Source organism: Elephas maximus, chromosome 24 (genome assembly GCF_024166365.1).
Source record: "Elephas maximus indicus isolate mEleMax1 chromosome 24, mEleMax1 primary haplotype, whole genome shotgun sequence".
In the NCBI taxonomy this organism is placed as follows: domain Eukaryota; kingdom Metazoa; phylum Chordata; class Mammalia; order Proboscidea; family Elephantidae; genus Elephas; species Elephas maximus.
Window position 1 is genome coordinate 23,726,659 of NC_064842.1, and position 16,219 is coordinate 23,742,877.

Sequence of the window (16,219 nt, forward strand, 5' to 3'; positions counted from 1 at the left end):
TCTCTTAATGTTTTAAATTTATTTCTCTCTCCACTGAGTGCTCCTTTTTCACCAGAGGTACATCAAATGCGGACTTTTTCATGGTTTGAATCTCATGCCATTGATCACCTCATGACACCATCTCCTTAGGTGCTCTCATCCACTCTCATGGTTTCTGCTTCTTCCTGTTTGTTCTGATGACAATCGCCTGCTAAACCAAACTCCTGCACTTCAGACTCAAACTTTGAATACAATACAGTACATTCCTACCTGGTTGGCTTATACGCACCTCAAACTTCTCATTTTATCCATGTCTCAATTTTAGAAACATCATCTTAGTCTCCCACATCAGAAATTTAAATATCATCCTGAACCAAGCCCAGAGAGAAAGACATGAGATTTAAACAGAAAAAGCTCACCAACTTCTCAGCAGAGTTAATCAAAAGACACACACCACAGCCCAGGAACCTACGGAACACTAAGTGCTTTTAAGAGAAAAAAACAGGTCGAATACAAAGAACTGCCAATAAGAATGTTGCCAGACTTCTTAAAGTCTGAAGACAAGAAGACAATGAAGTAATACCCTAAATTTTCTGAGGGAAAATGACTTGCAAATTAGTGCCCTATATCTAGACAAAATGACAAACGTTTAAAAATGAAGGAAGAATATATTTTTTGAGAACTTCCATGTCTGAAAATACTCTCTCAGGCAACCTTTTCTAAAAAGTTACTGAAGGATGCACTCCCTCTTTTGAAAAGTGGGGGATACCCAAGAGAAAGGAACACGCAGAACCTAGGTAAGAGATATCGAACACAGGAGAGGAACCGAGTGCAGCCCCAGGATGGTGTCTGAGAAAGGGGCCCAGAGAATCCCAGGTGGATTGGAGCAAAAATTTGGAGTGCTCAGACATGAAAATAAATAGGAATGTAATAAACTATTGGGTATTTTTGACCATGTGGAAAATAGTATTGAGAAGAGTTTTTAGGATGTGGCTGAGTATTTGGGTAGAATTAAAATAGGCTCACAAAAACTAAACAAATGAAAAAATAAAACAATTCTAAGCTTAAAGAAAACTTTTAAAAACTATATAAGAAACAGCCTACCACATAATCTGGAAGAGCTGTGAACAATACTGATAAGGTTATATTAAGGCCAACATTTAGCATTTAAGTAAAAATTGCATTATAAATATGAGGGTAAGTAAACAAGTATTGGTATAAAATCACAGAAACTTTTATTAAATAAAAATATCAAAATGTGAAGGTATTGTTTCTCAACACATCCTCCATTTAGGTCTATATACTTCTGAAGGTGGTGTTTCCATCTCTCTAACCCTTCCCCCAAAGAATTCTGTGCTCTTCAATTTATATCACGTCAAATGGCAGTTTTGGCATCCTAGAGAGACTCAGATCGCATTCCTTTAAAATGTTCTGTGAATTTTGGGAACAAAAAGAAGTCCAAGGGGGCAAGATCGGGGCTGTAGGGTGGATGGGGTAACGCTTCCCACTGAAATTCTCACAGGACAGCCCTTGCTATCCTTGAAGAATGAGCAGGTGTATTGTTGTGACAGAAAAAAAAAATTTCTCAGCACAACTTTCCTAGCTTTTTTCTCACTAATGCAGCTTTCGGTCTTCTTAAAACTTCTTCATGATAAGCTCCCATGATTGTCCTGTGTCCTTCGAGAAAATCTACCAAGATTACCCCTTGGGAATCCCCAAAACTAGTCACCATAACCTTCTGAGCAGTCTTCCCTTTCTTGGCTCATCTTAGAGGTTTTCCCGACCTTCCTCAAAATGCTTGACGCATGTAAAAACTGTTGTTTTACGTGGGGCAGCACGACCATAAACTTGCTGCATAGCTTCAATGATTTGGGAAGATGTCCACTTGAGTTTTGTTAAAAATTTGATATTAGCCCTGCCCTCAAAATTATTATTATTTTTTACCATGTCACAAAAAGTATCCTTTTTTTTTGAAGGAGCTCTAAAGAGGCTAAGACAAGAGTATACTGCGAGAACTTACCTGCAGCCACCCACTAATCGCAGGGACACGTTTCAACACGTTTTGTTTGGAATAAACCTGTGTATGTATGAGCTGGAATCCTAGCTGCAGTACTTCCTGACTTACCCTTGTATGTTAGAAGAATCTACAAGTGAGCTAAAACCACATGTACCATATCCACAAAAGAAAATGGCTGAACTGATAAACAATGAAACACCAACACAAGTACATTATTGAGAAATATGACAGAAAATACCAGAGGAAAGAACTAAGAGAAAGTAAGTGGGATTAGGGATGGGTAGGGCAGGAAGGCAGCTGAAGTTTTTTTTATAAACCTTACAGCACTCATTGACTTTTCAACTGTGTTTACACTTACAACTTCAAAAGAACTAAAATTTCATAAAAAGTGAAATAAACTAAAGAGGTATTATGTGGGTGTGGAAAAATGTGAGGATAGCAACAGGCTTCAAAAACTTTTCCTAAATTAACTTGACGACTATGTACCTTTTGCAATTTGTCACTTACTGGAAGAGTAGTAATGAATCACTTAAAAGTAAGTAACAAAAATAGAAATAAACATTGTTTTATGGCTATGATGCTTACAAAGTTTCTTCTCATTCTAAACCCCATAAATACTTCCCAATATTTTCATCTAGTTATTTACAGTTTCATTTTTAAGGTGTGCTTTTTAAATCTTTTTAGAATTTATTTCGTTGATCTGAGGTATAAATCGAGATGTTTATAACAGAACTTCGTCATCTTAAGGTTCCCATTCTGACTTCTAAAATCTTGCTTCAAGTATTTCAAAATGGCTTAATTTTGCTTCTCTGTCACTGGCTGTGACCGACGGTTAATTTTGCTGATTGTTAGATTTCCCTAGTGAGAATCTGCTATGAGAAAACTGTAGTGTTTTATGTTTGAGCTGGGATCTGAATAAGTTTGTTTTTAGGACGGATTAAGAAATTATCAGTATCTTTCTATACGTTTTTATACCAGCCAGCCTCAAATTTATTTTTCTGATTGATGTACTGTGATCCAGGAGACATGACATCCTGGGCTTCACGCATTGTGCTGTGAATCTTATTGTTGTTACCATCCAGTCATTCACAGCAACCCTATAGGACAGGGTAGAAATGCCCCATAGGGTTTCCTAGGCTGTAATCTTTATGGGCAGGAGAAAGATGTGGCAGTCTGCTTCTGGAAAGGTTTACAGCCTTGGATACCCTGTAGGGCAGTTCTGCTCTGTCCCATACGGTTACTGAGTCAGCATCGACTCCACAGCAGTGGGAATCGTTACGGGGGTAGATCACCATGTCTTTTCTTCTGCTGCGAGGTAGTGGGTTTGAACAGCCAACTTTTCAGTTAGCAGCTGAGCACTTAAACACTGAGCACCAGGGTTCCTTAATCTTATCATTAATACTCCTGAATTTATGCTGCATTAAATGATAAACACTATACTTGAAATAGGCTTTCAAGTTTTGAATTCTTACTTTCTTTTAAAATTAGTTTCTGCCAAAACAGTACTGGGTAATTATCTGTGGTTAGTGATTTTTTTGAATATTTTAACATAACAGATTAGTTAGAGGATATGGATTTCCTCATGTTGCTAGAACATTTTGACTCTGAACTATATAATAGGATATAAAAAACACCATTGTCTTAAACCAACATAATATTTAATGACTGCAGGTTTAGCAAACCAATAGAAACTTTTGTCACTATTGAACACCTTGCTACTTTAAAAAAATTATTTAGGCATTTCTATTAAAACACTACAATGCAAGATAATTTATACAGTTTACACAAATATTACAACTGCTGAATAACTGAATAACACGTGCTTGGGGAGGGCAAGGGAGATACCTTTCCCCAACTATTTGTATTAGGAATTTAAATTTTGTAACACATTAAAATAAAATTTCAAACTTCCTATAGGTACTCTGCCTAAAAAAACACTTTTCACAGAATGAAAATGTAAAATGTCCTATGCAAATATATATCCTAACCTTAGAGGCTGCTTTTAAAATAAGGTTAAAATTCTGTATGCCAACATTTGAGAACATGGCTTAGCCACTTAAATAGCAGAATTGATAAAAACACATATTTCAAATAAAGTTGAGAAGTTTGGAATACTGTCTTAATTTATTCCTAAGCAACTAGGACCATGTCAGATGTAACGAAAGGGAAAAAGAAAAGTTGCATGAATATTGAAAAAACCAAGGCCTATATTTTATGTCCATAAATAAGCACAGAAATCAAAAGTCCTTAGCAGGGATTTTAAAAATAAGTATGTCTACTTTCCAGACACTGTTTCCTTCATAAGATATCACTGTAGGATGTGAGAGCCTCCCAGCAGGCTTCAGGAGAAGTGGAAGAAGCTCAGTTTTAGAAAGTAGAATTGGATGTAAAATAGGATTTTGATTTTATTTGTTCCTTTTGTTATGCCAGTACCATGATTCACAGGCTGAGCATTAAAAAAAAAAAAAAAATTCTGCTTCTTACTTTTAATTTACCTGACTATATGAAGGTATTTGATTGTGTGGATCATAACAAATTAGAGACAACATTGCAAAGAATGGGAATTCCAGAACACTTAATTGTGCTCATAAGGAATCTGTACATAGATCGAGAGGCTGTCATTCAAACAGAACGAGGGAATACCGTGTGGTTTAAAGACAGGAAAATCTGTGTTAGTGTTATATCCTTTCACCATACTTATTCAATCTATATGCTGAGTAAATAATCCAAAAAGCTGAACTACATGAAGAAGCGGGCATCAGGACTGGAGGAAGGCTCATTAATGACCTACGATACGCAGATGACAGAACGTTCCTTGCTGAAACTGAAGAGGGCTTGAAGCACTTACTGATGAAGATCAAAGACTATAGCCTTCAGCATGGATTATACCTCATAATAAAGAAAACCAAAATCCTCATAACTGGACCAATAAGCAACATCATGATAAACAGAGAAAAGACTGATGTTGTCAAGGATTTCATTTTACTTGGATCCACAATCAACGCCCATGAAAACAGCAGTCAAGAAATCAATGACACATTGCATTAGGCAAATCTGCTGCGAAAGACCTCTTGGGAGTGTTAAAAAGCAAAGATGTCACTTTAAGGACTAAGGTGTACCTGACCCAAGCCATGGTGTTTTCTATCTCCCCATACGCATATGAAAGCTGGGCAATGACTAATGAAGACCAAAGAAGAATTGATGCCTTTGAATTATGGCATTGGCAAAGAATATTGAATATACCATGGACTGCCAAAAGAACGAACAAATCTGTCTTGGAAAAAGTACAGCCAGAACACTGCTTAGAAGAAAGAGTGATGGAGACCATGTCCCACATACTTTGGACATGTTATCAGGAGGAATCAGTCCCTGGAGAAGGACATCATGCTTGGTAAACTAGAGGGTCTGTGAAAAAGAGGAAGACCCTTATTGAGATGGACTGACACAGTGGCTGCAACAATGGGCTCAAGCATAACAATGATCATGAGGATGGCGCAGGACCTGGCAGTGTTTCATTCTGTTGTACATGGGGTCGCCATGTGTTGGAACCAACTCAACGACACCTAACAACGAAAACGATTTTTAATTTCTCTAAATAGTTACAAAGTATGTACCAATATACAACCATTCTTTCAACTATCACTGAATGCTTGAAAATCAACTTTAAAGGAGTGAAGTCTAAGCTTCAGGCCACAAAGGAAAAGAAGAACTTGGGATATAATACTCTCTACTAGATATTCAGGAGTCCCTGGGTAGTGCAAACAGGTAAGTGCTCCACTACTAACAAACAGGCTGGAGGTTCAAATCCACTCAGAGGCATCTCAGAAGAAAGGCCGGGTGATTTACTTCTGAAAGATCACAGCCATTGAAAACCTCATGGAGCAGTTTACTCTGACGCACATGAGATCGCCATGAGTCAAAAGCAGCTAGACAGCTACTGGTTTGTTTTTACCGGACGTTTACTTACAGTACACTAGAATAAAAGAAGAAAAACAAAAGAGCTATTGCAATGTCTTTATCATGCCCTCCTTCTAATTTTTCCTCTTTTTTTATTTAATGAAAAATTTTTCCCGCCTCTGTTTTTCTTAGTACTTTTCCATTCTACGCTGTCTTTCTGGCAGATCCTTGACTTTAAGTAAATTTCTCATACATTTCGGAGACAGATTTTGACAGCCATGTCTAATATTCCCAAATCCCTTTGATTTTGATACCCTCAGATAAAACAATTTTGATCAATTCATGAATTTTTTCCCAGAAATACCATGACTTGATTGCTAACAATGTAAAGACTACAAACAAAAACAAAAAAACATTATGAATTATTTCGTAAGGACATATTTTCATAACATTTAAAAATATGTGTTCATCACTTTGGGAACTGTTTAGTGGGTTAAATAATATACAATAGGGTTTGGCAATCTTCTGGAAGTAGCATGAAAAATCTACATCTATTCACTCTAATCTAGGGTTTCATGTGCCAGTAATAACCCTTCTCTTTCAAAAATCAGTATAGATGCAAATTTCCATGCCACATTATTACCAGAGGGATTAAAACATATTTTCATTGCAAATATGCTAATGTTTCTCTTTAGGAGACACTGTGACTAGAAGTAGGGAGTGTGACCTTGGTCTCACCCAGATGGGCTGATGTTGTTTGGGGGAAAAGGAGGCAGGGGCAGAGTTGTGGAAAACCTTGCACTTTTGAAAGAAATGACTGTTTGCAAAGTAGAAAAAAATGCATACTTTTTAGGCGGGAAAGCCGCATTTGTTGCATATCTCCTGTGTTAGATAGATTATTTATATTATCGCACTGAATTCTCACAACATATGGCAAAAACCAAGATCAGCAAGAGTAATTAACCTGCTAAAGGCTTAGAAACTATCACCTGTCCATCAGTGGTGGCTTGTATGTTGCTGTGATGCTGGAAGCTCTGCTACCAGTATTTCAAATACCAGCAGGGTCCACCCATGGTGGACAGGTTTTAGCAGAGGTTCCAGGCTAAGACAGATTAAGAAGAAAGGCCTGGCAATCTACTTTTGGAAAATTAGCCAATGAAAACCTTATGTATCACAACAGACTGTTGTTTGATACAGTGCTGGAAGACACAAACATACTAATGATTATGAAGACAGTGTAGGACTGGGCAATGTTTCATTCTGTTATACATAAGGCTGCCATGAGTTGGAGTCAGCTCCATAGCAACAACAACGACACAATGGACCCAGAGATAGTCACCACCTTCCTCTTTGACGCTTGCTGCAAGTGTATGACTTCAATGGTGCTGGGACTTATGTGGTTATTTCCCTTCTCTATCATTGATTAAAATTTTACAAAGTAAATGCGGCTGTAATTTGTACTGGTCTGGGTTCATAACTACGCTGCCTTTCAGTACTAACAGTGAGCAAATCAGTTAAAAAAGTTCTTCACACTACCTTTTCTATAAGGTTACCCATCTCATACGTGATAGTAGACAACACAGAATGAGATGACTTAAAAGTTCCATGATGTAAAATCAGAACAATTTTGTTCTGTTATAGGATCGCTATGAGTTGGAACTGACTCGGCGGCCTCTAATCACAACGATGGTGTACAAGTTCTCACAATGAAAAACATTCAGCCTACTAAACGTCATTCACTATTCACCAAATTATCTCTTTTCCAGATGCCTCGATCTGTAGCCTTCTTGTTCTACTTAGAGGGAAAAAAAGTGTACAAAATATATGCAATGAAGCTCAACAAATTAGTAAATGATAACTCTTTTGGCTTATACCTCTACCTAAATTCAGAGTTTCCAAGTAAAAATAAAATAGACATTGAGTTGTGTTTACAAAATCCCGATATGTACTCCACATCTATCTCTTCGTATCATGTTCAAATTTAACTAACAAAAACATTTGCAATCTCCTTTCCAGGCTGTTGAAGATTTAGTATCTAAAATATCTTAAGTCTAATATAGCTATGTTTTTGCCATTTTCCAATTTTATCTCAATAATAAGGGTGTTAGTAGCAAAAACAGTGTTACCTACTGCTTCTGTCAACAATAAAAATTATAATAATGCAGTGACACCATTTATTGTATGTTGGATACTGCATAAAGCAGTTTACAAGCAGCATCTCAAGCAATACTAACAATACTCTGACCAGAAATTACTATTACTATCATCCCCATTTACAGTAGATAAAACCAGCAACTGTCCTCAAGGTTGTACAGCTTGTTAAGTGCCAGAATCATAACATGAACCCTGAATAGTTAAATTTAGACAAGTAGTTTAACCTATTTATTTTTTTTAATCTAGGAAATTATTGCCTACTTTAGTCACAGGGTTGCCAAAAAAATGCTTTTGAAACGTATGAGATGCTCCACATTCATTATTAAACAGAAAAATAGTACCACTGTACCATAGATGCCATAATCTCTTCATCACACTCTAGAAGACAGCCTCACCCAGAACCCAGGCTGGGGTAGCTTCTGTTATTTCACAAGCCCATGTCCCCTGCCTGGGAGTCTGTCAGATTTACTGAGAATCCGTAATCATAGCCAGGGAAGAAAATCAAACTGGTGTCATTAGTGACATGTCATTATAAAGAACACCAAGAACTAAGAATGAGATCAAGGAAGTGCACTGTGCTTACTCGGTGCCAGGGACTAATCTATCATTATTCTCATTTTACAAATGAGGAGATGGAGGCACAGAGAGTTTCCATAACTTTCTCAAGGTCAGACAACTCAAAAAAAAAAAAAAAAAAAAAGCTGAAACCAGGATTTGAATCTGAGCATTGATTCCCCAGAGCTGGGATCTCAAACACATCACTATACACCTCAGGACGTCAGGACCCTATGCTCTCAGCCCTGCCTGGCTTCAGAGACCCCCAAGGCCATTTACCTTTATTTTGGATTTTGGAAGCTTATTAAAAAAAAATCCCTTTTGAGGTGTAACTTAGTTTAACATGGTTCTCTGTAACTTGAAACCAAATGAGCTCTTCAAGTGGTAATCATCCCAATTTGCCTTATGAAATTTGTGTACAGATAAAATCACCTATAATTATGTCACTTTCTCAAATTTTCATTCTACCCAGAAAACTCTTTTCCTTTCTCTGAAAACAGACTGCTTTTTTTTTTATTATTCAAATGGTTTTTCTAGAATATCTACTGTGCTAGAAACATAATTTCTCAAACCATACAACCATACTGAATTTGAATTATGTTACTAAGGTTACATATTTATATAAGGTTACATACATCTGCTAATTTTAATTATTAACAGTTAATGCTTTCTAGTTTCCATTTTGTAAAAATACAAAAATGAACAAATTAGCATATCCTTTCTTTCTTGTGTTATATTCATCTTCCCTACCTCCTGTATCACAAGCCTTTTAAGAATGCAGTTATTAACCCAGTCTTCCCTACCTCCTGTATCACAAGCCTTTTAAGAAATCAGGTATTAGATTTCCAATAAAAAATGTCGTGGTTTCATGACTCTTCTTGGTTTTAGAGGATAAAAGTTTAGAAATTCTAACCTCTATGAAGCTGGAGAAGAACTCTGTTAGCTTCTGGAAAAATATGGTCTATACTAGACCCAAATCTATTTTAAAAAATTGGGGTGAAGGTCTTGTCAACCTTACAGAAGGAGAAAGGTTTCATTAAAAAAAAAAAAATTTAAGGGATGAAAATTCTGTTACAAATTTCTTTTGCCTTGTAATTATCAACCAAAACTAGAAGGGAACACCAAAGTTCTCTGAAGTAGAAAGCCCTGGAGTCCTTTTATTCAGAATACACAAAAGCTAACAAACAAATTTCAGGAGAGACCACCACCTCAGAACATTCTTCTTGTAACTGACAAAGAAGACCAGCTAATCTGCAAAAGGAGTCATAGGATATCCCATTGTTGAAAGTCAATGGGTTTTATAAGAATTTAGATAATGCAGCCACGGACAAAAAAAAAATCCATCACGGACAAAAAAAAAAAAATCCATCACGGACAAAAAAAAAATCCATCTGAGCAAAGAAATGTGTTCCACCTAAAATTTGCCAGATTGCCTGAAAGTAAAAGATATGAAATCCAGCTTTCTACCTATGATCCCACGAAGCCTCACTCCTGTGGGCCTTGAATCTGTAAATCTTCTGGCAGGACCTGAAGTAGTTAACTAAGAAGTCCGAATTGGAAAATAAACTCCAACGTTTTACTTTATCAATATTGTTAAAGGCATGATGTAATTGTTTGGGGGTTTTGCAAAGACATTCCATGTCACTTCAGTTTTAATACCAGGCTGGAGCCTGCCTTGTCTGCCAGCATACACCAGATAAACACAGACCTGTAGTCTTTCTCTTCAGCTCAGGATAGTTACTCAGAAAGATTCTGGAAAATATGCCTATTATGAACTAAACATTTCACTTTTCATTTTATCCATGTGCCAGAAGTCCATTCCTTGGATAAACACTTTACAAACTGACACTCTAAAAGTCACTAAACATGATAAAGTATGCGTGCATCAGTTCAGAACTGATTAAATAGTTTCTCTCCCATGACAAATGAACAATTACATACTATATGAACTGATTGGAATCAACATTCCTTTTCTTTCATTCCTTTTTTTTTTTTTTTCTTTATTTTGCATGAAAGATTAATTTTCCATTTCAACTCATTTGTTATGCAATCTTGGCTTTGGTAAAATACACTCAAGCGATTTTAACATGAAGAAATAGTATTTATTTTTTAATATGTGTGATATGAAGTTCTTTCACCAATGTGCTTTCTTCCACTATTTCTTGCCTTTTATTACTGACTGTTTCCATTGCCTTTGCTGTTATTTAAAGCGAAATAGGAGGAAAACAAGGAGAGGCTAAAAAAGTGTATTCTCTTTACAGAAAAAAAATGGAAATACAAGGTATATTTGGTATATTTAAAAATTATACACTCAATTCTCCATCACATCATAATGGCAAAATAAAGCATATCAATTTATTAATTTTGTAAGTATGATTGTATTAATAAGTACTCTATTCAACAAATTCATTATTGTGTTACTTGTGATTAGAAGATTTTGGTAGCATATTATGTCCTGTTGAAAAATAAAAGCATCTTTGAAACAAATGTTTTCATCTCTAGGAAAAGTCACAAACTTTCAAGAAAAATGAGACAGTCCCTAAAATGGTAGGGCAGTACCTACAAAATTATCTTCCATTACTCACAGCATTTATCAAGTAGTATACCTTTCTCAGCCTGGCTTCCTTTCTCCTGGAAGTCACCTAAATTAACTGTTATGAGTAGGTTATCTAAATGCAATAGCTGTAATATAATTCAAATTTTACTTTTAGACATTTCTATCTGCCTTATTTGTTTCAAGGATTAAATTTAATGAAGCTAAAGGGACTAATAGTTGAAATCAATGTTGTTTCTAAAATCTGTTCTTTATCTCACCACTCAGTTTCATCCTAAAATATGATTTTTACCTGTGCAATTTTAAGACACGGAAAAAGAAATCCAAAGAAAAATTTGAAGTTATCCATTATTTATTTATAAATAATGATTTAGGAGTGTGACGGTGTAAGTCAATTTTATAACACTCAGTCTTATTGTTCTTTACTTCAAATTTAAATATAAAGGGATGGCCATTTATTAGACAAGCCCAGAACTTCTAGATCCTCTGCTTGTGAGCTGACATGGACACTGGGAAAATAAAAGCAATCATATTTGGTCTGGTGATACTTTTCCGTAATTGAAGAAAGCTGTGTATGTTAATTAACAATAAAATAAAAGCAGAAGCTAAAATAAACACATACAGTGGAGATATGGCCAAGCTTATCAGCATTCTGCTGAAATCCGTTTTGTAATACAATATGATAGTTTGGCTTACCGATGGAAATCATCTGCAAATGACACTGTATTCATCCCATTTGTATTTGGGCTTCGGGTTTGGTTCAAGACTCATCTGCTCAGTAGCCTTACTTTCTGGGAGAATTAGTGTTCAGGCAAACTATTTATTCAAATGCTATATACTTTTGTTCATGTCAAATAGAAGCTCAAAATCCCACTTCTCGGATTAATCGCAAAAATGCATGAAGATACAGATAGAACTAGTATGCAAAGCTGTTATGCCAACACATGGAATATGGAAAAAGATCTGGTTTACTTCAAAAAATAGTAACCGTTGCTTCTTTTGATTTTTTAAAATTAACTATGAAATCATAAAATGATATGAAAAACAATATTCTACTCCAGAAAAGAATTCTAATTATTTTCTTGATAAAAGTTTGGCCTATCCATTTTAAATGAACTAAGAACCAAAACTTTTTTTTTTAATGAAAGGTACCTGAGTATAGGGACAAATGAGTCTAATTCCTTTCAAAGCCAGCTGATAACTTACGTTTGACAGTAATACCCCTCACAAAACATTTTCACATGAAATGGTTTTTCTAGTAAGGCTTCTTTACCAGCCATACTTGAAGAAACTTTGCATATTACAAAGAATAAACCAAAACCGAAACCAAACCCAGTGCCTTCGAGTCGATTCTGACTCACAGTGACCCTATAGGACAGAGTAGAACTGCCCCATAGAGTTTCCAAGGAGTGCCTGGCGGATTTGAACTGCCGACCCTTTTGTTAGCAGCCATAGCACTTAACCACTACGCCACCAGGGTTTCCACAAAGAACAAGGGAATGTAGTTATTAGTCAGTTCCCACCACAACTCTAGAGGATAGAAGGCAGGCCAAGGTTCTATCTCCTTTACAAAAGAGAGAGCTGAGGCCCAGGCAGTTTCTGTGGTTTTGTTGTTGCTGGCTGCTGTTCAGTTGATTCTGACTTATGGCAACCGCATTGTGCAGAGTAGAACTGCTCTGTATGGTTTTCAAGGCTGTGACCTTTTGGAAGCAGATCACCAGGCCTGCCTTTTGAGGCATCCCTGGGTGGGCTCAAACTGCCAATCTTTTGGCGAGTAGTTGAGCACTTAACCTTTTTGTGCCACCCAAGGGACTCCTTTTTGTGGTTTATCCAATTGCAATTCTGGAGTGGCAGAAGCGGGACAAGAGGAAATTGTCCTTGCCCATTTTACCACTCCATCTTGCCTTCTTTCATAGCAACCTTGGTGAGCATACATGTTGTTTGCTGTGGTTAGATGCCATTGACTTGAACCCAGCTCATGGCGACTCCGTGTACAATGGAATAAAACTCTTAGTCAGATGCTGTTCCCATGACTGACTACGGATCAGACTGCAGTGATCCATGGGCTTTTTCACTGGCTAAGATTTGGAAGTAGATTGCCAGGCCATTCTTTCTAGTCTGTCTTAGTCTGAAAGCGCTTCTGAAACTTGTTCAGCATCATAGCTTCTTGTTGTTGTTATGTGCTGTCGAGTTGGTTCCAACTCATAGCAACCCTATGTACCACAGAACGAAACACCACCCAGTCCTGTGCCATCCTCACAATTGTTGTTATGCTTGAACCCATTGTTATAGCCACTGTATCAATCCATCTCATTGAGGGTCTTCCTCTTTTCCGCTGACCCTGTAGTATATGAAGCATGATGTCCTTCTCCAGGGACTGATCCCTGTGACAACATGTCTAAAGTATGTAAGTAGCAATCTTGCCACCTCGCTTCTAAGGAGCATTCTGGTTAGCTATGGAATGCTAAATTGCCTCAAGTCCTTTTGGAAACTTCTTTTTTCCTATAGAAAAGACTGTTCCATCATTTTATGACCTTCCTCTTTGATCCTTAAGCCATCTAATAATCCAATTTAGCTATCACAAGCATCTGTAAATAACCTTTAGCTATTTCTAAAAATTAAAACTCTTAAACACAAAGACAGACACATACCTAGACATATCCTAGAAAAATTTCTGTATCATGAGAATGAAAACCATAAAATTATTACTAGGCTTCCTTAGAGAGAATATAGAATACCTACAAAGGAAAGAGAATCAGACCGGCATCAGACTTCTAACCTGTAAGCACTATGTGTTAAGGGAGAAATGAAATGTTTAGAGACTTCTGAAAAAGTCTGTGTTCCTAACCCCCATACCTGCACCAAGAAAGCACTCATAGATATTTTTCCAGACATACCAGTATTTTAGACATACAAGAAACTACTCAAGAATGAACACTGAGCAAATGATTACCAAATCAGAAAATTTATTTAATTTTGACTTATTACAAGGAAAATATCATTTTAAGTAATTTTGCTCAAAATAGTAATGTCACCAGACTAGAAGATAAACATACACAGGGTGGCAGGGGGTATGTGATTAATTAGGAAGAAACAGAAAATGGAAAAAAGAAATAATAAATAGGCTACCAATGCTACCAGGTGTAACACTAAAAATATCGGTATGTCAGTAAACGTATATTGATTAAATAATTTAAAGATTATGACTCTCACAGTGGTATGAAAAGGACACCCAAAGAAAACAAAACAAAACAAAGCAAAAAACTAGGAAAAAACCTGAGGGACAAAGATTTTCAGGTAAATATATCTAATAACGTTGCTAAGGTATAGCTTTGAAAGAGTAATCTAACAAGAAACACTACAAATAAATTACATAGTCACATTGATAAAGAACAAAAACAAAAAGGGTAATGAGAAATTAAAGAAAACTAAGAAATTAGTGAATTAAGTTGATAAGCATAAGATAAATTCTACTTCCTTCAAATATGAATTTTAAAATATATACATACAAGAGTAGAAATCAGTTGGGATTAGTCAGAAATAAAGAGAACAAAGTTGTTAAATCATATTATATGCAAATTGTTAATGGATTTTAAAAATCTAAATATATGAATGATATTCATGAAACACATAAATGTTTAAAATGACAAATTCTAAACAGATAAAGTAACATAGGACGAGCGGAAAATGTTATCCCTTTAAAAAGATGTTGAACCATTTTGATTATTTTTACTAATAAGGTCTAGTCAGACTTCAAAGAACTGGTAATCTCTATGACATTTAACCTATTTCAAAGCTTATCTAAAGATATTAAATATCATTTTAACAAAGCGCAAGTCCAACTTTGGTTTCTACTTCTATTGACAACCTTTCTGTAATCTCTAATTATGATTTAAAAAAAAAAACCCTCCCAAAACCAAACTCATTGCCGTCGAGTCAATTCTAACTTATAATGGCCATACAGGACAGAGTAGAACTGCCCCATGGAGTTTCCAAGGAGCAGCTGGTGGATTCCAACTGCCGACCTTTTGGTTAGCAGCCAAGCTCTCAACCACTGTGCCGCCAGGGCTCCAATTATGATAACAATGTCAAAATAAAAAAGTAATTAATATTTATTGATCATGTACTAAATGCTAAGCATCTGGCAAGCATCATCTCACTTAATTCTCACCTGCAAAGCAAGTATTCTTATCCTGGGGCCAGCAAGATTAAGGTACTGGCCCAAGGTCACAGAGCTATCATCACACGACAAGCAGGATTCAGACTCAAAAATTCATGGGGCCAGAGTGCCAGTGAAACTGATATAAACAAAGTACTGTTTTGGGGAATCAATCTTGGGATTGTATAGGATGGATCAGGGAAGAGAAACTAACAATCCTGGAATTTTATATGGACTGATAATGGACAGAATTTATAATGGCTGGTGGTTGATTTAGAAAGAAAAAGCTCTTGAAGGATGTGGAAATGAATGAAGGAATGAATGGAGTAAAAGGGAAAAAAAGAATTTCATGGGGCCAGGGTTACACCAATTGCAGAGCTACCACCTATTGTTGCCCAAGTTATGTAGGATTGCTGAGAAAGTGGTAGAGAGTTATTTCATTGGGGAAACATCTCATATCACCCATTACTTGCATTTTTTATTTTGAATTTCATGGTTAACCGTTTAATTATAAAAGATGATTCTTTCACTACCAATTTTGTCACGGGGCAGTATTTTTTTCATGCAACTGAAATTCTATTTGCTATAATTTATGGTCTCGACCTCATTGTTTGCTTTTCAGAGAAAATGCCCAACTTTATCGTACCAATTTTCCTAGGATAATATTTTATATCAAACCAATCAATACAAAATATGTGATACCTGTCCAGAAATATAAAGGATATTTCCTCATAAAGTAAATAGCAAAAAACTTCTTTAATCAAAATTTTCCCTAAGGAGTAATCAGATTAGCCTTTAGAGAGAAAGGAGAGGAAGAGAAAGCTGACGCAGAAAAGCAGGGAGATAACTGAGATACTTTTCTATGCTTGCCCACGATTGCACACCTCCGTTCGGGAACTAAAGG

General features: G+C 36.2%; 1 protein-coding gene across 1 annotated transcript in view; it reads right to left on the reverse strand.

Moving 5' to 3' along the window:
* FMN2 (formin 2) overlaps window positions 1-16,219 on the reverse strand; it is a 402,560-nt gene that overhangs the window by 63,525 nt on the left and 322,816 nt on the right. The gene's annotated exons all lie outside the window — the stretch shown is intronic.